Source organism: Zootoca vivipara, chromosome 1 (assembly GCF_965207765.1).
Source record: "Zootoca vivipara chromosome 1, rZooViv2.hap1.1, whole genome shotgun sequence".
In the NCBI taxonomy this organism is placed as follows: domain Eukaryota; kingdom Metazoa; phylum Chordata; class Lepidosauria; order Squamata; family Lacertidae; genus Zootoca; species Zootoca vivipara.
The window spans coordinates 38,456,266-38,484,118 of NC_142582.1; positions in this window are offsets into that span (position 1 = coordinate 38,456,266).

The following is a 27,853-nucleotide window of genomic DNA, read 5'->3' on the forward strand; positions in this document are numbered from 1 at the left end:
TGTGGCTTGTTTCAATTCCACACACAGAGAGAGCCAGATTTTATGATTGACTTTCTGGGACTGTGGTTGTCAGACTCCCACAACCTCATTAGGAGACTTCTTATTCTTCTTAAGGCTCACTGAGCCCCAACATTTTAGTCTTGCACTTAATATGGCTCTTTAGGAAGACTGCGGTTTGAGTGATTAGTGTTTCTGCTTTCCTTCTTTTTTCACTTTGCAATGATCCCTCTTCTCCCCTGCAGTCCCTAAACCCATGTTATGTTTACTAAGCTTGGATCCTAGAACAACAGGCAAGTAGGATCCTAGAACGCAACAACTGATTGGCTTGAGACCAATCAGGCTCCAGAAAGAAGTTAATCAGCCTATTAGGCTGGTAGGATCGTATAACGCAACAACTGACTGGCCTGCAGGAAAAAACCAATCAGGCTCCAAGAGGGAAGCAGAATCAGCCAATCAGACGGGACCCATTGTATAAATAATGTATATAAAAGCCTGAGGTTTGGGGAGCATTTCATTCACTGTTTTACAAGCTGCAATAAAGAGCATGAAGTCACTACAGGACTCCGAGTACCGGTATATTTCAACCCACCTCCCATTCTGTTCTGAAGGGTCCACCCTTTAGCTTTTTAGAAGGCACAGAGGGTAGCAGGTGGAAGGAAGAAATTACTCTCCATCCCTGGCCAATGTCTTCCAAACATGCAACAGCATTGATGTCTCACTGTATCTTCAAAGTGCCATTATTTACTTGTCCCTGTGATGATGTTGACAGGGAAGGAGGAGAGACTACATAGTTCATTTCCTGACATGTTCTTTTCTCTCTCTTTTTTCCCTTTCTGGCAGACGGCTGGAAACATTCATGACAGATAATGAACCACATTTCATATTTGAGAAATGGTGTCTGAAGAGGGGAGGGGGAAATGGAGCAGTGACATTCATTAGATTTGCTTTGTTGCAACCTCACAGCATGGCAGAGAGAGAGGAAGATTTCCCTCATTGTTGCTTCTATTTGTTTTCAACAATTCCCTTTTGCCTTTGCCACCCACCAGCCTCCCTCTGGGCTGACCTCATTACTGGACACTCCTTTGGAGGCCTATCCTCATCCTAGATTGCCCATGTTTATTTGAACTTATTTTCTCACCCGCTTCCCAAATAATCACCCTGCTTCCCTCTCATATTATGACCTCTGGGAAGGGAGTATATCTAGTTGGTCTACACTTTTCACAACCAGAGTGATTAGAATGAGAATTTGTGAGTTTTACAGCCAAAGATATGAAACTGTACCCACAAAGGCAGTGTATGCAGGTGAGCTGTATTTTATCAAACAAAATAACACCCTTTCTGATTTTCTTTGCCTGCAAGAACTCCTTGCTTATGGGAAAGCAGAACAAACACACCCTGGCAAGCATTTAGTAGGATAATTTCACTTTATTCTGTTTGTCTTGTCTGGGAAAGAGCTTGTTTTTATCCCCCGTTTCCTTGCTTTCTTACTTAATTCCATTCCTCATGGAGCATGGGAGATGTACTCACTTCAGAGAAGTAAAATTACAGTATGTGATACTAAGAGATGCTAAATTATTGGGATGGTCACTCTCACAGACAGCTGCTCACATGAGTAGCATACTTTGAAGTGAGTGGCGTGTTATTTCCCCTGGTGTAGAATAAAGTAAGGGGATTTGGAGTTGAAAACCAGAAACGTTACATGGAGCATCTGAGTGTGGTGTAGGGCAATTTTGAAAGTAACCAATTCCCCCTTATGCGCTTCTGAAATGGTAAAAATAAAGCCATGCAGAATGTCTCTCTCTCTCTCTCTCTCTCTCTCTCTCTCTCTCTCTCTCTCTCTCTCTCTCGTTTTTGCATTTACATCCCACTTTTCTTCCATCATGGAACCCAAGGTGGCTCCCAGGAGGGCTTCCATCCAAACACTGACCACTTCAGCAAAGTAGTGGTCTCATATAACTTCTGACCTATCCTCCCTGTGGATTTGTATCAGCTCCAAAATCTAAATATGTCATTGATTCAGTGATAGAATTATAGGATGCCATAAGGGGACTTCCCTCTCCCCTTACCATTTGTGCTCTGCCATCTTGAGCTACTGCTTTTAGGTAGAGAATGGGAAGAACTTGGCTAAAACCGATGAGAATCAGGTGGAAGGGCTTATTGATTTCTTCTTATCTCTTCCCCCATATTTCAGGTGCTTTGCTGGTTGTTCCAAATCAGTAGGCTTCTAACAAGAGCCTGCGGGGGTAGCAGGATAGTCCTAATACATGCAGAATAAGCAATGAACACTTCTTCTATGGCAGAGCTGAGGAACCCATAGCCCTCCTGGTGTTGTTGGACTCCCAACTCCCACCTGCCCCAGCTAGCATGGCCAGCGGTTAGAAATTATGAGAGATGTTTTATGTTAAGGGGAAAACTTGCCAAAGAAGGGATCCCACAATGTTTCACTTCCAGCATTCACATCTGCAGAGAACTTCCTCTTTCACTGGCAAGCAGGGTCAAGACAACTTGTTATTAGGAACATTTAGAACTATCCTTCTGTTTTCAGGGTGAATAGGTTACGATTAATTCTTCCTGCACTTTTCTTAAGCAAATTATTATATAATCATGCCATTTTTCATTCTCCAAACAACCTTGTGAAATGAATAGAAAAACAGTGACCTGTCACACACGTGGGAGACCGAGGCTGAGGAATGCATTCAGTGCTGTTCAGCAAGTTCATAGCTCAAATCCAGTTTGCTCCCAGGTCAGAGACTGACACCCATTCTCTCATGGTTAGTTGGCCATACAGACCAGATTTTACATTAATTATATACTTCTCTTCCTTGTTCTGCTCTTCAAATTGAAAGTGCTTTAAAGATTCCCCCCCCCCAAAAAAAGGACTGATTGGCCCAAGTATACCGAAGTTACTTATTCTGCTTTCTCCAGCAAATTTGATCCAGTCCTGCGAGATTCTTTCCCCCTAAGAAGGAAGAGAGATCATCCAAAATTGAGGCACATGGGTATCTTTTCTGCATGGGGAGCCTCTTAGGAACAAACACATTTAAAGAGAAGAATGAAACCTTTCTTTTTTTTCTAGAGAAGCAATTCAAATAATCCTTTTCAAACATTTGGTTGGTATTTGCTAGACTTCATGCTGAACAGTCAATTGTTATAAATCCAGGGATGGGAACCTGTGACTCTATGGATGTTGCTGGACTCTAACTCCCATCAGCCCCATTCAGCCCCACTCAGCATGGCCAATTGTCACAGAGGCTTTGGTTGCTACTCTAGAGTAACGACTCCTCCAGGCGTTGTCTTTTCATGCTTTTATTTAGTGCTGATTATTTACAGTGCAGAGCAGTACTATGTACATGTTGTCCGTTACAGGTCAGAACCTCCGAATGGAGATTTGCGCGTTTTCTTCCAGCAAAGTAATCTCAGCATACTGAATCTCCGCCCCCTTCTCCTCCTCCTCAGTTCCGGGGTCGGGGGGGGGGGACTGGTCTCCTTCCTTTGTTTCCCACTTCCCTTCCCACACTGGGCATGGGCTCCGCTACCTTGCCTGAGCCTCGGACACCACTTCCTGAATCTCCGCTGGAGATCTCTTCCTCCCCACTCGCGCTCCCATTGGGTGATGAGCTGCTGCTTAAGATGGGAGGGACCTGCCGGTACGTTCTGTCCCTCACACCAATGTTTACGAATTATGGGAATTGTAGTCCAACAGCATCTGCAGAACCACAGAGTCCCCATCCCTGCTCTACAACCTGATGAATGAGAGAGGAAGAAAAGGCAGCTCACTGCAATGCAAATTTGCACTTTTCTCTTTCTGATCCATTATTGATATAATTTATTATCATGACTAATTAGCCCTGCCCCCCATCTTTGACTTTTGTATTTAAACCCAAGAAATGCTACAGAAGCAAATTGGTTCACCCTGAAATTGATTATATTTCGTATCATGTACAGCTCTGGCAATTTACCCCCAAACAAAAACAGAAGCTTTAAATAATACCGCTTTCTTCTTTTTGATTTGCATTAAGCTGTTTCTCCCTTCTGTGATATAACTAGACAGTTTACACTCTGGAATGGGATGCCTGACACATAGATGGACAGGCACCAACTCAGAGTCTATTATTTATTCAGTGACTGCTTCATTTATTCCTTATCTCCTTCTACAATTTACATTTCAGAGACATTTCATATCTTAAATGCTTTCGCTGAGAAGTGCAATTGAGAAACATGTGCTGAATTGGGATGCTATGTGTCAGAACCAAGGTATGTGTGGCCTGATGTGGGGTGTGTGTGTAATGGAGAAGACTGGAAGGAAGGGCAGAATGGTCAAAAGGCAGAGATTTAATCAGAAGCCAAGGAGGTCACCTACTTCAAGAGTCAGGCTATCCAACACCAGCCACAATGCCACTCACCATAATTGGAGGTAGAGTCAAAAAATGCCAAGGTAAGGGAAAGGATGAACAACAAGAGTAAGGCTAGGAATAAGAATAAAGTGCCAAGCAAAAACAGACCCTAAAGACCAGGGATAGGCAACCTAAGGCCCGTGGGCCGGATGCAACCCAATCACCTTCTTAATCCAGCCTGCGGACGGTCCGGGAATCGGCATGTTTTTACATGAGTAGAATGTGTCCTTTTGTTTAAAATGCATCTCTGGGTTGTTTGTGGGGCATAGGAATTCGTTCATATATTTTTTCAAAACATAGTCCGGCCCACCACATGATCTGAGGGATGGTGGACCGGCCCACAGCTGAAAAAGGTTGCTGACCCCTGCTAAAGACTGATAGATCAATCTATTTCCACTCTATGTAAGTTTCACATGTGTTGACACATATCTCCATAACAATCTGCATTTTAAAAAAAAACCCACCATACAAACAAAAATTCCCATTGATTTTAACATTTTGGGAGCAAAAATATACATCATTATATGGGTTATTCTAAAATATGCACTTTTGTACCCATTTTAACCAACGAACATGCAGTTTTAGGAGAAATCTATCACATAAATTGGAGAAGTGCAAAAAATGAAGGATGATTGCGTTCAAATCTGCATATTAATTCAGGAAGTGCAAATGGAGCATCCTTACTGGACAGATTGGAACAAGGTGTTGTTGTTGGTGTTATTTAAAAATGTATTGATACTGTATATATTGTTTTTGCCTGGAGAACTCAACTCTTGAATTATTAAAAAATCCCTTTAAAAATTGGGCTGGAACTGAAGAAAACCTACTCAAACTTCCATATCCTCCCAAGAACATAAGGTGAACCTGCTGACTCAGGCCAACAACCCACCTAGTCCAGCTTTCTGATCTCACTGTGGCCAACCAAATATCTGTGGGAAACCCACAAGCAGGACCCAAGACCAACTCTCCTCTCTTGCGGTTTCCCAACAACTGGCATTCAGAAGAATTACTGCCTCCAATCGTGGCAGTATTATAACTATAGTTTTGATGGCTGAAGTCTGAGCTGCACTTCCTGAAGGGTGGCCATCTCAGTTCAGCCTGATTTATGAAGTGTCTTCACATAATTTCTTCATAAAAATGGAGAGATCTACCCCAAGTTTGTTTTCACATGGACATTGCAGTTTTCACTTAGGAACCAACCATATACCAGGTCAGACTATTTAAATCAACAATCCCATTAGTCTTCTCTGGCAGGCAGCATCTCTCCAGGGTCTCAGGCTGAGGCCCTTCATATCACTTGCTACCTGATTCTGTCAACCAGCAACGCCTGGGATTGGATCCAGGACCCTCTGCATGCAAAGCATATACTGTACTCTGTTGTGCTATGACTCCCTTTCACCTAATGCCTTTTCCCCAGCCTAAATCATCCTGATTTGGGATCTGATGTTCAGATCATCAGGGTGGCTCCTACTGCAGCAATCAATGCCAAGCTCAGTGCTAAACCAGCTGGCTGCAGTCATCCCTATAGAAGCCACACATTAGCACAAGCAAAAGGTATTATTTATAAGCTGCCTTTAGTTTACCGGAAAAGAATAAATAGATGATACGCACGCCTATCTCTTCCTCGCTATTTGATCGCTTGCCATGCGGAGACACTGGCATTAAGTAGCTCAAACAGATTTCCAGTTTTCAGGCTGTTTTCAAACTCCATTACTCTCTCCCACATAAACTTTATCTACGTCATGGTCGCTGCTACTGCTGCCACAGTGGCATCTTAAGAAATGTATTTCATGCCTAGCCTCAAAATCAAAAAGTGATACAACAAAATGCTGCTGGCGCTAGAAGCAATTTGAATCCACTGATGGAAAATATAGCCCTGGCAGGCACAGTAATATAGTCCTGCTAGGATGGTTTTTTAAAAAAACTTTACAAGAGTTCTCATGCCACATTTTTAACACACACGCACTAATAATAAATCAGTAATTTGGCCTGCATGCACACTGCCATCAGGGTGGATTGTAAATGTTTTATGGTTTTATACTGATTTGTTTTCTTTGCTGTGTTTTATAATGTTATTTTGTTCACTGCTATATATATATATATATATATATATATATATATATATATATATATCGCTTTATATCACTAATATATAAAAAAGAAGTAAATAACTATTGTGCTTTCATTACAGACAAAAGTGTAGCTAGAAACAGAAGCTGTGACACCATTTGCTAACCAGTGGACCAAGGTGAGGGCACGGGCAGCAGGCACCATGGTGAACAGACCTTGGGTTATTGTCCTAGAGACCTTGCAGACAGCCATGGGAGGGTGGAGAAACAAACAATCAAGAAGGAGTGGACATTTTTTTAAAAAGGTAGAATTTGACAGTTTAACTGGTTTAATTTCCTGAGGGAAAGCAAGAGATACTAGAAAGGGGCTAGAGGTGTTTTACAGGCAGGGTAAAACAGATAGCCATTCTAGGAGGAATTGGATTTATTACAAACAGACTTATGGATGAAAGTTATAAGTAAAGTTCTTAATTACATCTGTAAAAGAAGTTTTGATTGAAGTACTGTGCCTTTACTAGAGAAACCACAAAGCTTTATCTCTCACAGAATGCTTGTTAATAAAATTCTAGTCTTTTCCTCATTGTGCCTCATCTTTAATTTATTCCCAGTTCAAGGAACAAGTGGTCCACAGGACCTCCACAACAACAGTAAGAGTCCTTGTTTGCTGAATTATAGTATTATACACACTCTACCACAAACATAGAACCTCTGGATTCATAGTTGTTTCTGACAGGGCAAGTCTAAGTTTAATTCACCTAGACCTGGCTACATTACTTTGCTCCCACCTTTTCTGAGGGAGTTTGCCATGGACAGTTTTGCTCCCCTTTCCCCCTATGCATTCATTGAGAACACTCATTCTGGGAATAGTTTTCCTTCCTAAAAAGATGAATTGGCTGAGGAAGAGTCCTCCAGAGTTCCAGGCAAGATCTGATCTAGCAACAGCACCATCCTTCGGGTGTGGGATAAAGCATTCAATCGTAGGTTCTACATCTTTGCTTCCTTCACATTTGGATATACACCACTCAGTGGTGACTTGAATATTTCAAAGAGCAATCACAGATCAAACACCACAGAGTGCTTTTGTTTCATCTGACATGATCACGAACACAATATTCCTCAGCAAAGGCAGTTCACACCACCAACTGTGAGACATCTAGTACCAAGTACTTGAATGATAAGTTGTCGTGCAAGGCGCAAGTGTCAATCAGCCCTATGATTTCCCCAGACATTTACACAAAGAAAGAAGGTGAGCAAATACTGGCAAAATAGTATAAAATAGATCCATTCTGCTATTAGTACCCCACAATCCTGTGCATATTAACTCTGAAGTCCCATCATATTTATGTAAGTGTGTTTAAGACTGAAGCCTGAGAATCTTTCCCTGTCTTCACTTGTTACACTCCCTCAAATGCAGCAGAAGCCAAACAACCTCTTATCTTAGAAATGAAGGCTGTGAAAATTTTCTGGAGATCACAATCTCTTTAGTTAAAAGCATTCTCACACTGGCACAATGGAGCACAGGAAACTGGTCAAACTTGGTCAAAGGCCTGGAAACGATGCCTTATGAGGAACGGCTTAGGGAGCTGGGTATGTTTAGCCTGGAGAAGAGAAGGTTAAGGGGTGATATGATAACCATGTTCAAATATATAAAAGGATGTCATATAAAGGAGGGAGAAAGGTTGTTTTCTGCTGCTCCAGAGAAGTGGACACGGAGCAACGGATTCAAACTACAAGAAAGAAAATTCCACCTAAACATTAGGAAGAACTTCCTGACAGTAAGAGCTGTTCGGCAGTGGAATTTGCTGCCAAGGAGTGTGGTGGAGTCTCCTTCTTTGGAGGTCTTTAAGCAGAGGCTTGACAGCCATCTGTCAGGAATGCTTTGATGGTGTTTCCTGCTTGGCAGGGGGTTGGACTGGATGGCCCTTGTGGTCTCTTCCAACTCTATGATTCTATGATTCTATGAAACTGTCTTACACTAAGTCAGATCATTGGTCCATCTGTTTTGGTGCTGTCTAAATGGACCAGCAGCTGCTCCCCAGGTTTTCAGACATTTCTCCCAGTCCTACCTGAAGATGTCAGGGATTGAGCTACGGCCCTTCCCCTCAAATGCTCAGTCAGAGTACTAGAAGCAAACTGATTACTGCTTCCCACTGCAAAGGATAAATTTTCTCCCCACTGCTGCTGAACATAACAAAGCAAGAAAGTACCCCAGGGGTCTATAGAAACATAGGCTATTATTTCAATGTAATTTCCATTTAATATATAGCTAACTTTAATGTGCTACAATGCTACTGTTCTGCCAGCCTAATCACCCCAGCATTTCGGGGGGGGGAGATTATTCATGTTATGGTTTGAGGGCACCCCGACTATTTTGATTTCCAATTGTTCCCAACCAATTGTTGCTACATCAGAAAAAGGCATCACAAGCGAGGCATTTTAAAACAAAGAATTAAAATGTAATAAGTGGAAATTAGTTTTCTTGCAGCTGGGTTTATTTCTGCGAGCATGTTGTGAGCCACAGGGAACGTGTAGCAGGAGCACCATAGGAGAAGAGCCGTGAGTTTACATAATCAGCTACTAATGGAAATGTAATGCTCGTAGTAAGCAAGCCTGAAGATCTGTGAGCCTCTTACATCATGGGTATTTGCTCACTTTAACAGGGGCTTTGTGTCCCTACTGAGCAATGACTAATCCATTCCAGGAGTTGGTGGTGTGCTTTAGAAGAGCAGAAGAGCAGTAGATGCCTTAATGCAGGGGTGGCCAACTCCCAAGAGACTGCAATCTACTCACAGAGTTAAAAACTGACAGCGATCTACCCCCCCCTTTTGGGGGTTCAGGACAAAGTTGCTGTGTTTTTTGGGGGGGAGCAGGGCAAAAATGTTGAGCTTTTTTTAGAGGAGACAAAGTTGTTGAGCTTCTTTGGGAGGGGGGAGTCAGTGATCTACCAATGATCTATCACAGATGATCTGCCTGTTGGACGTGCCTGCCTTAATGCATTCATGGTCTTGATGTTGACTGCTCTCAATAGGGATCACAACTACCTCCAGTATAAAGATGGGGAATATTTTGCATTCCCGAGGTTGCTGGACTATCATATTATGTAGTTTGCTAAAAAAAATATCTGGGGATCGCAGCTCTGTGAGGGTTAATTATCAGTTCCCAGGATTCTTTTGGGGAAGCCACATGCTTTAAATATGCATTAGATGTGCTTTAAATGTATGGCGTAGCTCTGCAGTTATTTACGCATACTTGTTTGAAAAGTGTTGCAGGCACTCTCTGTGTTCAACTGAAAATTGCTCTATATGTTTTAATAAAATAAAACACACAGATGTCTCATTGGTAAAGAAAGCAAGGTTCTTTTTCTCACAGGAGAGAGACAGAGACAGACAGACAGAGAGAGAGATGAAAAGGAAGGTGTGGAGCTTGGGAGTTTGGCAGGAAGCCACAAAGTGTATATTTCCCCTACCTGTTAGCTTCAAACCTTCCCCTGCTGACTGGAGGCATGCAAAATTTCTTATACCCAACACTATGCATACTTCTGTTTTTGTTTTTTTAATAGTTTCTGCTGATTTTAACTGTGCTTTGTTTTACCATGTATCTACTTTCTCCTATTCCCTGATGAGCCAGATGGGTCTACAAATAAAATGTTGATGTCCCAGGACTGTCAAGCAATTCACAGCCATTTCTAGTAGGGCCTTTTTTGAAGAACCTTCCACTGTGTCATTTTAAATGGTGAGACTAGAATTCAGCACCACAATTCAGCACACTATTCATTTATGTCATTTCTCACATTATGTCAAGAAAGAACTCGGTGTAATTCCTTGAGGCAGCTGTAAAACCGTCTGTGGTTCAATAACTTCTTGGCTGTCGTGGCCAACTCTTTTTATTTCCACGGGCTGTGTTGCAGTTAATTCTGAACTCATCAAGATGTATGATTAGTGCAAATTATTCTTTCAGGGTGCATTACCTTCCAGTCTGAGAACATAATGGCAACTAGCCCAGCTTGGTTGTATCTTGCTTCAAACTCACACAGTCTTCTCTTCAACCGCCCACCCAAGGTAATTAGCAAACTGTGGGTCTCTACCATTACCAGTGCATTAATACCATTCAAAATATAGGCCCTTCAGTCCAGAAACTATTGTCCTTGTTCCATATTTATTGATTTCTTTAAACAACTCCTAGTTTATTAAGAAAAATCTAATACACTGGCAAAACACTATATTCTCCTGTTATAAGTGTTTGGTCAGCAGCTGTTTGAATACTTGGGTAAATAGATTGCCACGTCATTTCAAATTCCCTGCAAGTTGCCATAATTATTTTTATGTCACCTGCATTGCACAGTCTCTTGTTTATTCACTGAAGTTAGAACTGCATAATAATCTCATGATCTCTCTTCAGTGCCATATAAATTAACCATGTACATCATATCTCTCTCTCTTCTCTTCCTCTCCCAACCTCATAAAAAGAAAAGGAAGGAAGGAAGGAAGGAAGGAAGGAAGGAAGGAAGGAAGGAAGGAAGGAAGGAAGGAAGGAAGGAATCTGTAACAACTCTTATTTTCCCTCTTTCTCCTAAGCAAAATCTTCTTTGCTAATATTATGAGCTCTTCCATACCAGACCGTCACTACTGCCAGTGCTACATGGAGTGCAATCACAAACCAGCAATTCAGGCTGAGCAATTAAAGTTTATTGGAAAACATTGTGCAATAAAGCTGCTTCCACAAAAGATCGTCCCTTTTCTGATAAGGAAAGTGACAGGAAAATGCAATGGAAAGTGTGAAATAACACCAGGGCCAGCCCAATACATTTTGGCACCTGAGGCGAACCACAAAATGCACAAGCACACACCCGGCTAGGAAAGTAGGGTTGAATGAAGATCTACATTGGGAACAAGCATGGGAGGAGACCAGCGTACCTCCTATTCATTGGCCGCAGGGGTAGCACCAGGGGACAGAGCTGCCAAGGAGGAGGCAGATCTGGCATCCAATGAGTGTCCTGCTACTATGGTGGCAGCAGGAGCAGCAGCAGGTAATGCATTCCTTGGAGGCTGGGTCTACTGAATCTGTGGATCCTAAGGTGGTCACCTCACCTTGCCTCATAGGTGCGCCAGTCCTGGATAACACTTGCTTGACACAGTATCATTTAGCCTCGCTGCAAGCAACTCAGGACGAACACTATGTGTCTCATGCAACCCAACAAGTTCTGCAGTGCCTAGCACAGCAAAGTCTTGAAGCACTCAGTCACCACCATGGCCATGTTAATGACAGCTCTCTTGTTCAACAGGTTATGTGTTGAAAGGTCTGTAATGGACCAGCTGGCCACAGTATCATAAGCAATCCTAGCTTGCAGAGAGAAGACTTGTGCATTGATTCCATCTTGCGCCTGCCACCTCTCTGTTTTGCTACCATTCGCATTAACTCTTCCCTCACATATCACTTGTATCCAATCTGTTTTCAATAGCTTTACCGTGTTTCCCCTTTTTTAAGGCGTAGCCATAAAGTAAGCCATGGCAGGATTTTTAAACATTTGCTAAACATAAGACATACCCCGAAAATAAGACATACCTCCATGCCATGTGGAGAGAGACCGCCAAGCGCCCCAACCAGCCAGCGGGACTCAGAACGCTGGCTGCAGCAGCAGCAGGAGGAAGCCTGCCGGCTCGGTGCCTGGAGCCAGCTGCTGCAGCGACGAGCGCGCAGAGCACCCGAGCCAGCGGTCTTGCCTCCGCCTGGCCCGACCGAGGAGACCTGCCTCCCCACCGCCCAGATCCGGCGGCTGCAGCGTGGAGCGCATTGAGCGCTCTGCAAGACCGAGCGCTTGGAGCGCTCTGTCGGCCGGGCGGAGTGCCCGAGCCAGCAGCCTCCGCCAGGCCCGGCCGTGGAGACTTCCCTCCCCACCGCCCAGATCCAGCGGCTGCAGCATCGGGCGCTCCGCAGGACCGAGCGCTTGGAGCGCTCTGTCGCGCCGGGCGGAGCGCCTGAGCCAGCGGCCTCCGCCTGGCCCGGCCGTGGAGACCTCCCTCCCCACCGCCCAGATCCGGCGGCTGCAGCGTCGGGCGCTCCGCAGGACCAAGCGCTTGGAGCGCTCTGTCGCGCCGGGCGGAGCGCCTGAGCCAGCGGCCTCCGCCTGGCCCGGCCATGGAGACCTGACTCCCTGCCGCCCAGATACGGCGGCTGCAGCGTGGAGCGCGTTGAGCGCTCCGCAAGACCAAGCGCTTGGAGCGCTCTGTCGGCCGGGCGGAGTGCCCGAGCCAGCGGTCTCCGCCTGACCCAGCCGAGGAGACCTGCCTCCCCGCCGCCCAGAACCGGCGCAGCGCCAAGCGCTTGGAGCGCCCTGCCGGGCCGGGCGGACCGCCTAAGCCAGTTTTTCTTCTTTTTTTCTTCTCTTTTTGTAATGTACAGAAATGCAAACTATAGCTTATCATCATCATTAATTAATGTACAGAAATGTAATGTACAGAAATGCAAACTATATCTTATCATCATCAGGTAATTAAAAAAAAAAGACACCCCACCGAAAATAAGACACCCTGTGTTTTTTTGAGAAAAAAAAGTTGTAAGACGGTGTCTTAAAAAAGGGGAAACACGGTATATAAAGGGTACTTCTAGGCAGCCACAGTTTAACTATGCTCCGTTATTAATTAGGCCCCTGGGCTAATGTGAAAGCTAGTGCCACTTGACAGAAATGCAATAGATGTGAAGCCAATTCTGAGCAGCTGCTTTTGAAAAATGTGAAACAGTTTCCTAGATGGGCTCATTTGGATGCAGCATAGCTGTGAAGGAGCAATAGCTTTCAGCTAGCTATGCAGCCAGTGCTGAATTTTGTGCATTTAAAACCGACCCATACATAAGTACCTCTTGATGAAGGACTTGTTTCCATGTTGGCAGTTTTCAAGGGAGGGAGGGAACTTCCAGATGATACTGCAAAAGATACTAACTACATCTGTTACAGTAAAGTCACTTAGCAATTCAATTGGATGGTTCCACCTTTTGCCATTTCTTTATGTCAGTACAGTGGTACTTCTGGTTAAGAACTTAATTCGTTCTGGAGGTCCGTTCTTGACCTGAAACTGTTCTTAACCTCAGGGCCGGCCCTACAGCCACGCTGGGTGGCGCAGGGTGCCAGGGCGCCTGCCCGCCAGGGGGGCGCTTTGCCCGCCCGCCCGGCATGGAGCTGCACCCGCACAGCTCCGCCCGCCCGCACAGCTCCAGCCGCACAGCTCCGCCCGCCCATCGCTCTGGGAAACGGGGCAGAGCGGGGGCGCTGGAGGGATCCGTTGCACCACAGCGCCAGGGTGCCAAATATACTTAAGACGGCCCTGCTTAACCTGAGGTACCACTTTAGCTAATGAGGCCTCCCGCTGCCGCCGCACCACCAGAACATGATTTCTGTTCTCATCCTGAAGCAAAGTTCTTAACCCGAGGTACTATTTCTGGGTTAGCGGAGTCTGTAACCCTGTAACCTGAAGCGTCTGTAACCTGAAGCATTTGTAACCTGAGGTACCACTGTACAATGCTTCTGTTCAGATACAAGGTCAAGCAAAGAAGGAATGGTCATATAGATGACCACAGATGCAGCAAACTGATTTTGGATGCACTGAAAGAATATTTAAACTGGCCTATGAGGCTAAGTTGAGTTGTAAAACCTCAAAGACCTAGATCAGGAGTGGGGAACCTGAGACCCAAAGGACGATATACACCCTCAGCCAAATTTCATGCCGCCTAACTTCACACAGCTGAGAGGAGTTGGGAAGGAGAGTGGGGGAAATCAAGGAAGCCAAAATGACTAGAATGATGGAGGCAGGGACGGGGAAGCTCTCTACAAGTGTTCTTCTTCCAACCTGGGCTGTTCCTGGGAAACTAGATACAACATCATTGTATGGAGAGTGGATAGAGAAAAGTTTTTCTTCCTGTCTCATAACACTAGACCTTGTGGACATACAATGAAGCAGAATGATGGGAGATACAGGACAGATAAAAGAAAGTACTACTTCATGCAGTACATAAACTATGGAACTTGCTGCCTCAGGAGGCCATGATGGCAACCAACATCCCCCTCCAGATGCTTCTGGATTCCAGCTCCCATCATCCCTAGCCATTGGCTAGGCTCCATGCTGGAGCTGATAACAGTTGACATCCAACAACATCTGGAAAGCCACAGATTCCCATCCCTGAGATAGGTAGGTAAATCTGTCCTCTGGGACTAAAGGTAGTAAAATTCCTTCTTGTTAGTAAATACAACTGAGATTTTTAGAGCAGTTCCTGATTTTATGGCGTTTGCTCTTGAGAACATGCCTGCAAGTCTCAGCCATGATGAAAATTATAACATCAGAAGGATTTATACTGACCCACTCCTTGGACTCTCCTTGTACCTGTGTTAGACTCAAGAGTAAGCACAGTTATAAGTCCTTGTGATGGACTTACTTTACGGACTTACTGTTTTCATCACTGGAGAGCCATCGATAACTCAAAGAGCATTAGGCTTTGCTTCCGGCCATGCAGGCGAACCAGAGTGCACAAGAACACCGTCTCTTAGAAACATGCCGTTGTGCCCATAAAGAAAAATATCTGGCTGACAGCAACAATTGTAAGAATGCTTCGTGAAACAAAAAAACCTTTTAAGGTTTGTGAATGTGAGAATATATATATATATATATATATATATATATATATATATATATCTGTTAAGCAGTGACACTTGTGAGTTTTATTGGCTAATCTACTCCCTGGCTCAGGGTTAAGATGAATTGGTTTCCTTTGTATCGTTCTTATGGAACACAGCACTTTCCTGTTGTATACATTTTGCTTTTGGCTATTCTTGGGAAAACAATAGCGATCAAGCAGAGACAAAATAAAGTCAGATAAAATTAAAGTACCGCACTGCAGGATATTGGGAGTCATCCAGCAGGTAAAATTGTTAGCCTATAAGGATAGGCTTCAAACTATCACTTTCTGGGGTGGGAAAATCAATTTAAAACAAATATAAGTGAAAGCATAACTACATCTTATAGTTGATACCAATTGTCTAGATGACATGGCACTTTCATTGTCAGAGACTCATTCTTAGGTGCAGTTTCTATCACTGCCTCATGCCCTTCTCAGATACAGTATAAAGATTTATATATATATATTTCCAGGAAATGCTAAAATCCATGAATTCCTCAGTTAGCAAATGTTTCAGTCATAAAAAGCAATTGCTCTGTACTTGTTAACAAATGATTTCTTCCTAAGCTGTTTTGCAACAGTTTCAATTCACAGGTTGAAACCCAAATTTTGCCCCAAGTTTTGTCAGCCCAAAAATGGAGAGGGAGGTCCCAGGCAAAGAGGACTGGCAACTTAAGATGGTAGAATATGCAGAGCTCACAGGTTTAACATATGGAATAAGACAGCAAGAAGAACACACATTCAAAGAACAGCAGAAAATATTTAGTGAGTATATGGGAAATAACTGTACACAACTGAAAATGCTGGCAGCATTAAGATAAATTCAATAGTGTAATTAATGTTCGAATGATGTAAAAGTACTGATTAATATGATCAAAGTAAAATATGCAGGAATGAAAGGTTAATAAAATGAACCAAGGAAAGAGAAGGAGGGAAGTCGTTGGATATTTAACAATATGTAAAATGTTTATTTTAAGATGTAAAAGTGAAAACTTAATAGAAATTATTTAATAAAAGAGGAAAAAAGAAACCCAAGTTTTGCTGCAATCCTGCAATAAGAAGGCTACATTCCTGTGCATATTTACATTCCTGTGCATATTTATTTTCAACTTAATTCCAAGTAAACATAGACACATACAGCAAGTTGTATACAGGGTAGTACCTACAGGGTGACCTGTAGGCTTCTCAGGACTATGCATATTAGGGGAAAGCAGGATCAAATAGCTTGCTGCTGATAAAAGTTGACTGAGCACTGACTTTCCCACCATCTTTGATGCTGATCTCATTATGCACATAAGAGGATTAAAAATGTCCTACATTGAGATACATGAATGGTGAGGATTGGAAGAGATGGATCAGTGAGTTGCAAAGTAGGATAGCTGCTGGGCAATGTAGTTCAATCAAGTTATGGTATGGTTGAAGTGACAAACATTACATTCCTATGCATATTTACTTAGAAATCAGCTTTACTCTGTTCAGTGAGTGTTACTGGGATGAGCCCCAAAACATCTGAAGACCGGCTGTATCAGACTGGGATAAGGGAAGGCTGTTTCTATAGTTAACATAGCCTGTTCTGACATTTAATGATGTTTTTTTGAAGCGCCATAGCTCAGCGGGAGAACAGTTGCTTTGCATGCTGAAAGATCCAGGTTCATTTCCTGGTAATTCCAGGTAGGGCAGGGAGAGACCTCTCTGTCTGAAACCTGAAGCTTCTCTGTTAGTCAGTGCAGAGAATGCTAAGCTAGACCAGTAATCTTGACTTTCTAATGCATATTCCACTGTTCCTGTGACCATAGCCTGGGTTAGATTGGGCACTCCAGGGGCTCAGAAGGTCTCCTCACCAGCCTCACTCAGCTGCATTGCCACTCTCCACCTTTCCATCCAGGCCCCTGGATGGCTATTTTAGTAGCAGATGGCTATGCCACCTTTGAATGTATTTTAGGAGAAGGCTGCCCTGGCTCTCAGTCACTGAGGAACGTCTACTCAGGTGTCATCCCCCCCCCAAGCTTTAATGCTCAAATCAGTGCAATACAGATGCAAAATGCAATTAAAAGACACAGCAGGCAATACACATATCTACTCAAAGGCACAGTTACACTTCTTTCTCTACTTTCTCCCCAGTCTCTCCCCAGCTCTCTTTCCCTCTCAACCCCACATTGTCTACAACAAGAAATGGCTCAAAGTGACTGTAATTGATTTGTATGAAGGGTGCTATGATTTAAAAACAGAGACACTGAATGAATTTTGTTACTTATGAAAAATCTTTCAACAGAAACATAATTTTTTAAAAAATTTAAGGCATCACAGGTGATGTGGCTACTCAAGCAATGATGTTGATCCAATACCGACACACCTCTTGCAATCGCATTATAAAGGAATGGACTGAGCACAACTGAATATGGCAAGTAGTTGTGTTCCTTAGCAAGCAATCTAATGCTCCACCAGGGAGGGGGCTGAACCTGCTCCATCTGTTCATGTCTCCATTAGAGTCTCTAGGACCTAGGCGATGGGGAAGGTGTCACTGCTTCCTGCAAAACACACAGGGCAGAGTGCAGACTGAACATCTGCCTCCTGAACTATCAGAGCATTGGTTAAAATTCCCATAATCCCCCAAAAGTTATCAGAACAAAGATCAACATGTAACATCACACAATTGCCACAAGAAGGTGGGCAAATAACTCATTTTAGTTGCAGACAACTAACCATAGCCTCCAATTAGTGCATAGGCAGATGGCATCTGGTAATCAAACAAGAGGAAGAACATGCAAGCATGTGACTAGGAATGCCAAGAGCCAGGCATACCTCTGCAGGGAGGAAATTCCACAGCATTAGCCACAGTGAATGCCCTCTCCCAGGCAAATTTGACCATAGCCATCCAGTGACTTCATGGATGAGATGGAATTAGAACATTGGTTTCCCAGATCTAATAGTCTAGTCCCCACTGTATAAGTGAACATAAGAAATTTGATAGAAGCCGCTGAAAAATATATGCAAAGTCCACATGTTAAGAAATGTTTGCTTGCTACCCATTCAGGACAGTTATGTGTAAGATCCAGAAGCTGTCCCACCTATTAATTATAGAGATGTTGCACATAAGCTATTCATTGATTTAGATGCAGTACACAATGCACAGCTTGGCTCAAAGATACAGTGATAGTTACATAAAACACTTGTTCAATTACTCTGGCTGCTTATTTTCCTTGAAGGTTCCCCATTGTTGTTGTCCGTTAGAAACCTCCTCTTCTCCAGGCTTAACTGGGATCTAGTTGTGCAATCACTCAACTGAACAGCTCCCTCATACAAAGCAACCCAACAAAAGGTACCTCCTGGTGTCAGAAGTTGTTTGCTTCAGGAAAACAGCATTTTCCTTTCATATGTTTTAAAGCATTTTATATGACTATGTGCTAACGCTGTGCCATGGCACCGCTGTGTAAATGAATAGGCCTAGCCATTTTCCCATCTTCCTTTATTCCTGACCTATTATGTATTAACCATTTCCTGTTTGTTTTCAGGTAGCCCAGTTCCCAAATCTGTTTGTGTCACAGCACAGTGTAAATCCGATGAAATCTATGTTAGAAATTTTGTGGTAGTCTCTAATTGAACTCAACTGTATATTAGCACAACAGAGCCCCCACCCCACCCCAAACTACCAGAGATTTGTGTCTGAAGCATAGAGTGTGTATGAAGGATAAAATAACTTTTAAAAATAGGGTGAAGTGGAGTTTAAAATGGCCGCAAAATTTATTGGTTACAGAAAATTTGGTATGCCCAACAGAAAGTCATCTGGCAGTACAGTGTCTGGCTGACACCAGCTTCCCAGCCCGAATGCTGGGATAAATTTGATGGAAGTTCCATGAATCTCAGCCCCATCATGCCACAAATAAATAACATGGGGTTATTATGATGCAATTTGGGAGTGTGGCAGCCTTGCCAGTAACCCCCCCCCCCAAAAAAAGTGGTGGCTGAGGTCTAGAAAGTACCCCAATATGCCTTATCTGAACAAACTGGAGAACAAGCTGCCATCCAAATCTCATTTTCCCCTGCTATGGACCTGGTCCAATGTCTCCACAGCCTGATAGGATAAGTTGTGACAAAATAAGGTATAATGTAAGCAAGGTTACTATGAGGAAGTGGGGAAACCCCACAAAGCTAAGCCCAATTACTCAAGTAGACTCTCAGGCCCCAACAGGTGCCCTCTGCAGTTTTAAACAGGCATCAGGTTATCCCCTTCAACCAGTGACAAAATATAATTTTCAATTATAGTAACAATGAAAGTGCAGTAGAGATCTGCATTGCATGCTCCAATATTCTGTCTTAAGCAATGTACTAAATAAATGTGTGCATCACCTATTCAAGGGATATATGAATATCGGTCCAAACAACAGGAAAATGAGTTCTTACTTGCCAGTTATGACAGATGGCTAACAGGAAAAATGACCTCTTTTGCCTTTCTGACAGTAACATGGCATCAAAGTTATTCTGATATATCTGTAAGATTACAATCAGCATAATTGAATTTCTACTTCTATGTTATTTTTATTAATAAAAATCCATTTTATAGCCATGATAGACTGATATGAATACAATTGGCCATAATTTTGTGTGTATTTGATTTTTAAAAGATTCAGAGATTGCATTAAAAAAATACTTCTGATGTATTTGCTATAGTCAAGACTAATTAAAATGTGGTAAAGCTGATGATTAAGTGTGAATTTGATGGTGAAATTTGACAAGCTAGAGCAGGAGTTGCCAACATGGTTGCCTCCAGATATTGCTAGACTCCAGCTCCCATTGACCATAATGGTGGGGCTGATGAGAGTTGTAATCCAACAACATCTGGAAGGCACCATGTTCATTGTATCTCAAGAATTTGTTGATCTGCGTCCAAGCTTCACCATTTAGCAAAGTTTATACTTTACCCAGGCCAGCATTTTCAGTGCAAGGCAACTCATATGCAGCAGTTAAAAACTGTTCACAAATTATGCATCTTCTGATGACCAACAGGGAAAACCTGGAACTGATCCACTGTTAGACATTAGGGCTGTCCCCAAGCCAAATCAGGCTTATTCAGAGGAATTTGGGCATTGGCCAAGTCAAGTTGAGACAGCCACATATTATCATGGGTCATATTGATGGCCCAGAGCTGTCAGGGAACAGGATATCAGGAAAGAAGGAGAGGCAAGCATTGTGTAGAAAAACCATGTAAAAAGGCCAAGACCTACCTGACTGTGTCTTTCTGGGGGAAGGTAAGAAACCTATGCCAGCTGACTCTCCTTCCAGTCAAATGCCCCATCCTTAAAGCAGCAACCCACAGGACTGATGCCTCCTTCTGTTGCATGGAGGCATCAATCCTGTGGGTTGCAGAGTGCTTCTTCCCAAATGGCTTTCCTACAGGAAACCTGCTTGCAACGCTGTATCCCACAGGTGCCTCCACCATAGCTGTCAAGTTCTCCCTTTTTTAAGGGAAATTCCCTTATGCTGAATAGGCTTCATCGCGAGAAAATAGAAAACTTGACAGCTATGGCCTCCACTTAACTGCTGCTCAGAAGAGGCATAGAATCAATGTGGTGCAGGGTTGCTTCCCAGCTGACAAGCTGCTTGCAAAGGAGCACACCATGGTCGTGAATCCTCTGCTCTTGGTTTCATTTGGGTTTTTTAAAACCTTAACATTAGCCCATCCCCTGGAACTAATTCACGATTAACAGCTAGTTTCCAGGTTGGCCCTGGATCACTTGATTCTTCTGTGCTTGATTTATTCCTCCCCATTTAATGACTGCAAACTGAATACATCAACTGATTACTGAACAGCATTAGCCCCATTCATGCCTTTGATGAGTATACACTGTAAACTTGTTGGGAGGAAGTGTGACTTAAGGGAAGATGCCTAACACTGACTCATGCTCATACATTTGAAGATACAAACATAGTTTATGTGCATATGCTCTTTTGTGTGATTGGGAATCTGAAAAGTAGGTGTCCTGATTGTATGGAGAGAACTGTATCACAAGTTAATGCAGGCATCCCCAAACTGCGGCCCTCCAGATGTTTTGGCCTACAACTCCCATGATCCCTAGCTAACAGGACCAGTGGTTGGGGAAGATGGGAATTGTAGTCCAAAACATCTAGAGGGCCGAAGTTTGGGGATGCCTGAGTTAACACCTTCAAATATACATAGTCAAAAAAAAATTCCTTCCAGTAGCACCTTAGAGACCAACTAAGTTTGTCATAGGTATGAGCTTTGTCATAGGTATGAGGTATCTGAAGAAGTGTGCATGCACATGAAAGCTCATACCTATAACAAACTTAGTTGGTCTCTAAGGTGCTACTGGAATGAATTTTTTTATTTTTTGTTTCGACTACGTCAGACCAACACAGCTACCTACCTGTAAATATACATAGGTTAGGGATGGGGCTTGCAACCAGGAACCTCTTCGTTCCCACTATCCCAATTCAGATGGATATCTGAAAAAGGCTTATATGCCTGTGAGCCTACAGTAAAATGAAAGTTCTCTTGGATATAGAGCTGCAAAGGCCCAATCAAAGACAAAAGTCATTAATGGATGTTGCAGTCCCCAAGTAACGAAAACATGCACATGTGAGTTTCACAGGCTTTGAGGATCAACACTAGAAATCAAGATGGAACTAGCCATACATCCAATAATCTCTGACATCTCTCAAATGACTATGGCACAACTGTCTTTGAAATAATGACCCACTTGAGACTGGAAGGATGTTTGCTCTTAACACGGGCTGATCCTCAGTACCCATAGAAACCAAATAATTGCTGTGGCATCTTGGGATTTCTTCAGAATCAGACACAAATGAAAAGACACATTGCCCTCAATTATTCTGCTTCACATTATTTTCTACTCCTCCTGTCTTTGTCAGCTACGTAAGAAAGGTATATTCAAAATGTGTGAATGACAAATTTCTTAAAGAGTGTGCCCTGCAGGGAGAAAAATCTTAATTTCTGGACTCGATGTATGATTTCTGTCAGAGCAAAACAAGAGATAATTTAGCAAACTCCAACATAAAGGGAGGGAATTTAAATATGTTAGCTGGAAGCCAGTCAAAGATGGTGCCTGGGTGCCACCAGAAGACACAGTGTTTGGCTCTCACAGCAGCATGTCAGCTATTCAATTGATTGCAAGCCATTCAACCTGTGAAAGTCTGCTTAATCGTATTTTTGAAGCTTTAGTTTATTTTTCTCCTCTGCTTTGATGTGCCATGCAAACATCTGTTGGAATGATCTTAACAGTGGCCCTTGCTATGCTTGTAAGGGTAGTGCTTCCTGAGAGCTCAGAAGAGCATCAGCAGTTAGGTCTGCATATTGGAGGTGAGGTGGGGAGAGGGTTGTTAGCTGCAAAGCTTTCACTCTAGGACTCAGTTGGTTAAGCCAGAACAGATTAACAAGAGATGAGCATTTAAATGATTGCCACAGCCAAATCATGGATCATGTTAGTAGCCTGACTGAAGCTCAAAGAGGCCCCTTGGTTTCAGCCAGCTGACAAAGCTGTAGAATTAGCTCTCTGCAGCCAACTCAATGCTTTCTTTTCAAACACCTTTCCCACTGTCTGCCTCCCTCTACTCTTGCCAAGTCCCTCAGCCATCAAGTACATGAACGGATTTGGCTAAGACTGAATTAACAGGTTCCAAATAAGCAGTCATGGTTAGACTAATGACTAGGGGAAATGGCAGCTCTCCACCCTTACCAGTATGTGTTTACATGTGAAACCTCTACTAGCAGATCGCATAAAGTTTTTTCACCAAAAAGCAGTGATGTTGGTTTTGTCAATAAAACTCTATTTAGCATTAGGATTACATTTAATTAACAGCAAATGGTCAGATCATGTGGTAGCAAAGATCAGCTTTAACGGTTTGTGGGAGGAGCACATTATCTCAACTCTTTTCAGTTCAAAACCATATGGGCCATCCTGCTCAATCCTCACCTCAGAAAGTATGACTCTATTAGTTATAATGGATGACTGGCAGTTTTGATTCTACCATTTAATTGAGTCACCTGGAAAATTCAATCCATAGGCACAAATGGGGTTGTATCCTGGTTTTTGCCAATTCCCCCTTCTGCAATGCACAGGAGTCTCTGGAAAGCTGCTCTTGACTGGCAGGGGACACCATGGCACAGTGTGGGATATGACAACAAGGATTGCAAAAGGTCCCCCACTCCTCCACAGCTTTTGAGGCTCCTGGGAGGCCTGGAACATCAGTGCTGCTGTGAGTACTGGAAGGACTGCTCCCCCTGAGGCCCACTTCCACCTGGGGCTTGGGGCGGGTCCCCCACTCCACCACAGCTTTTAAGGCTCCTGGGAGGCCTGGAACATTGCTGCTGCTGCTGCTCTGCCAGGGAGTGTTTGGGAGGACTGCTCCCCCTGAAGCCCACTTCCACCTGGGGCTTGGGGCAGGTCCCCCACTCCTCCACAGCTTTTGAGGCTCCTGGGAGGCCTGGAACATCAGTGCTGCTGTGAGTACTGGAAGGACTGCTCCCCCTGAGGCCCACTTCCACCTGGGGCTTGGGGCGGGTCCCCCACTCCTCCACAGCTTTTGAGGCTCCTGGGAGGCCTGGAACATCAGTGCTGCTGTGAGTACTGGAAGGACTGCTCCCCCTGAGGCCCACTTCCACCTGGGGCTTGGGGCGGGTCCCCCACTCCACCACAGCTTTTAAGGCTCCTGGGAGGCCTGGAACATTGCTGCTGCTCTGCCAGGGAGTGTTTGGGAGGACTGCTCCCCCTGAAGCCCACTTCCACCTGGGGCCCGGGGGTGGGACCCATACTCTACCACAGCTTTAAGGCTCCTAGGAGGCCTGGAACAGTGCCGCTGCTGCTTTTCTTGTAATTCTGATGTGTTTGTAACTTTTATTGTTTTTGGTTTTTGTTTATCGTTTAGTTTGTTAGTTTGTTTTCTGTATTGGTTTTAAATTCGATTTTAAGGGGAGGGGTTAATTTTAGTTTGTAATTTTCTGTCTTTGTATTGTTTTATTGTATTAGTGTTTTCTGTATTGGTTTTAAATTTGATTTTAAGGGGAGGGGTCAATTTTAGTTTGTAATTTTCTGTCTTTGTATTGTTTTACTGTATTTTTTGATTTACATAGGTTTTAGGGAGGGATTTTTAGTTGGGTGTGGGAATCTGTTAAATTTTAGTGTATTTGTAATTTTTATTGTTTTTGGTTTTATTGTTTTATTGTGTTTTTCTTTTGTTCTGTTCTTTGCTGTTTTTTACAGAGGTTTTATTTTGTTTTTAAGGGGAGGGATCAGGGCTGCCCGGGATGGGGTCCCAGCAAGCAAAATGGCTGGGGCAGATTCCACAGGGGGTGATGCACTGGGACAACCGATCTCAGTGGTCACGGGTAGGAGGAGGAGTTACGCTAAGACCAGACCATGTCATTACCGAGGAGGCAGACTTAGTCGTTGTCTGAGGACTATCCCTGCCTCCGGGTCTGGTCCTGACCGGACGGATATTGGAATCAGCAAGAGATACCCACATGACCTGAAGGTGCTGCTGTGCAATGCCAGGTCGATGATGAATAAGACCACTGCCATTCACGACCTGATTGTGGATGGAGGATTTGACCTGGCATGTGTGACAGAGACCTGGTTGGATGAAACCGATGGGCCCGTTCTTGGCGCTGCTTGTCCACCAGGTTTCTCTTATGCACAGCAACCCAGGCCATCTGGGCGGGGAGGGGGGGTTGCAGTGATTTTTAGGAAGTCATTAGTTTGCACCAGGCGTCCTATTGGTAAGACGGAGTTTTCTGAGTGCATGTTCTGGAAGTTGGGCAATAGGGGCAGTACAGGATTCCTTTTGGTGTACCGACCTCCCCGCTGCACCAAGGATTCCCTGCCCGAGCTGCTTCAGGTCGTGTCGGATGTGCTCCTGGAGACACCTAGCTTGGTTGTCTTAGGGGATTTTAACATCCATGCCGACACGACCTTACAAGGAGCCGCTCGGGACTTCGTGGAAAGCATGGCCACCATGGGGCTGTCCCTGAATAAGTCTGGCCCAACTCATAGCCGCGGACATGCCTTGGACTTGGTGTTTACCTCTATGGATGTTGGTGATCTGACATTAAGTAAAAGCGAAACAAAAGAAGTGCCATGGTCAGATCACTTTCTGGTGCAACTGGACTTCTCCGCAACCCTTCCCCTCTGCAGGGAGGTGGGACCGATTCGGATGGTCCGCCCCCGCTACTTAATGGATCCAATTGGCTTCCAGAGAGTGGTAGGGGATGTTTTATCCCATGTCGATGGCCTTTCAGCTGATTCCCTGGTGGCCCGCTGGAATGCGGAGTTAACCAGCGCTATTGACTGTCTGGCTCCGAAGCGCCCTCTCAGATTGCATGGAGCCCGGACAGCCCCGTGGTTCTCCCCGGCGCTGAGGGCGATGAAACAGTCGTTGAGACGGCTAGAGCGCCGGTGGCGGAAAACTCATTTTGAATCAGACCGGACACGGGCTAGAGCTCAACTTCGAGCCTACCAAGTGGCAATGGCGACGGCGAAGAGGACCTTCTTCGCCGTCTCCATCGCATCTGCAGAAAACAGCAGCAGGAGACTCTTCCAGGTGGTTCGCAATTTAGCGGAACCACCTGCTCCATCCGGGCCCAGTACGGGCCACATGATCTCCTGCAATGATTTTGCAAAGTTTTTTGCAGATAAAGTCGCTCAGATTCGGGAAGAGGTAGACTCCACCGTGGGAGCAGGGCCGGGGCGGGGGAGTGCTAGAGTCCTGTCTAGTCAAGTTTTGTGGGATCAATTTCAATCTGTTACCTCCGAGGATGTGGACAGGCTGCTTCGACGAGTGAAACCAACCACCTGTCTCCTTGATCATTGCCCATCCTGGCTTATAAAAGCTAGCCGGGAAGGGCTGGGCGATGGGCTTCGCGGGTTGGTAAATGCTTCTCTCCATGAGGGAGCCTTCCCAGACCCGCTGAAAGAGGCGGTTATTAAACCGCTTCTTAAAAAACCATCTTTAGATCCGGCCAATATGGCCAACTATCGCCCAGTCTCAAATCTTCCATTCTTGGGCAAGGTGATTGAGCGAGTGGTTGCCGAACAACTTCAGGCATGCCTGGAAGAAGCGGACCATTTGGATCCCTTCCAGTCAGGATTCAGGCCTCATCATGGGACTGAAACTGCCTTGGTCGCACTGGTCGATGATCTCCGGCGGGCTAGGGACAAAGGTAACAGCTGTTTCCTTGTTCTGCTGGATCTCTCAGCGGCTTTTGACACCATCGACCATAACATCCTTCTGGACCGTCTAGAGGGCTTGGGAGCTGGGGGCACTGTCATGCAGTGGTTCCGCTCCTTCCTCCTGGGCCGTGTTCAGAAAGTGGTGGTGGGGGATGAGTGTTCAGACCCCTGGGCTCTCACTTGTGGGGTGCCTCAGGGTTCTGTCCTCTCCCCCATGCTTTCTAACATCTATATGCAGCCGCTGGGAGAGATCATCAGGGGGTTTGGGCTGGGTGTCCATCAGTATGCTGATGATACCCAGCTCTACCTCTCTTTTAAATCAGAACCAGTGAAGGCGGTGAAGGTCCTGTGTGAGTGCTTGGAGGCGGTTGGAGGATGGATGGCGGCTAACAGATTGAGATTGAATCCTGACAAGACAGAAGTACTGTTTGTGGGGGACAGGAGGCGGGTGGGTGTGGAGGACTCCCTGGTCCTGAATGGGGTAACTGTGCCCCTGAAAGACCAGGTGCGCAGCCTGGGAGTCATTTTAGACTCACAGCTGTCCATGGAGGCACAGGTCAACTCTGTGTCCAAGGCAGCTGTTTATCAGCTCCATCTGGTACGCAGGCTGAGTCCCTACCTGCCCGCTGACTGTCTCTCCAGAGTGGTGCATGCTCTAGTTATCTCTCGCTTGGACTACTGCAATGCGCTCTACGTGGGGCTACCTTTGAAGGTGACCCGGAAACTACAACTAATCCAGAATGCGGCAGCTAGACTGGTGACTGGGAGCGGCCGCCGAGACCACATAACACCGGTCCTGAAAGACCTACATTGGCTCCCAGTACGTTTCCGAGCACAATTCAAAGTGTTGGTGTTGACCTTTAAAGCTCTAAATGGCCTCGGTCCGGTATACCTGAAGGAGCGTCTCCACCCCCATCGTACTGCCCGGACACTGAGGTCCAGCTCCGAGGGCCTTCTGGCGGTTCCCTCACTACGAGAAGCCAAGTTACAGGGAACCAGGCAGAGGGCCTTCTCGGTAGTGGCACCCACCCTGTGGAATGCCCTCCCACTAATGGTCAAAGAGAACAACAACTACCAGACCTTTAGAAGGCATCTCAAGGCAGCCCTGTTTAGGGAAGCTTTTAATGTTTGATGGATTTCTGTATTTTAATGTTTGATGGATTTTTGTATTTTAGAATTTCTGTTTTGTTGGAAGCCGCCCAGAGTGGCTGGGGGAACCCGGCCAGATGGGCGGGGTATAAATAATAAATTATTATTATTATTATTATAAGAGAAGACAATCTAGTGTGAGTTGTGAGGTTTCTTCACACATTGACAGCTGGGACAGCTCTGTCAGTAGATCATGAGGCTCTTAATCTCAGAGTTGTGGGCTTGAGCCCTACATTGGGCAAAAGATTCCTGCATTGGGTTGGACTAGATGTTTGTGGTCTCTTGCAACTTGTATGATTCTAGGATTCCATGCAAGTTCTCATTTGCAGCCTTGCAGTTTTGTAACATGCAGTTGCATAAGCCTATGACTCATTGGTTC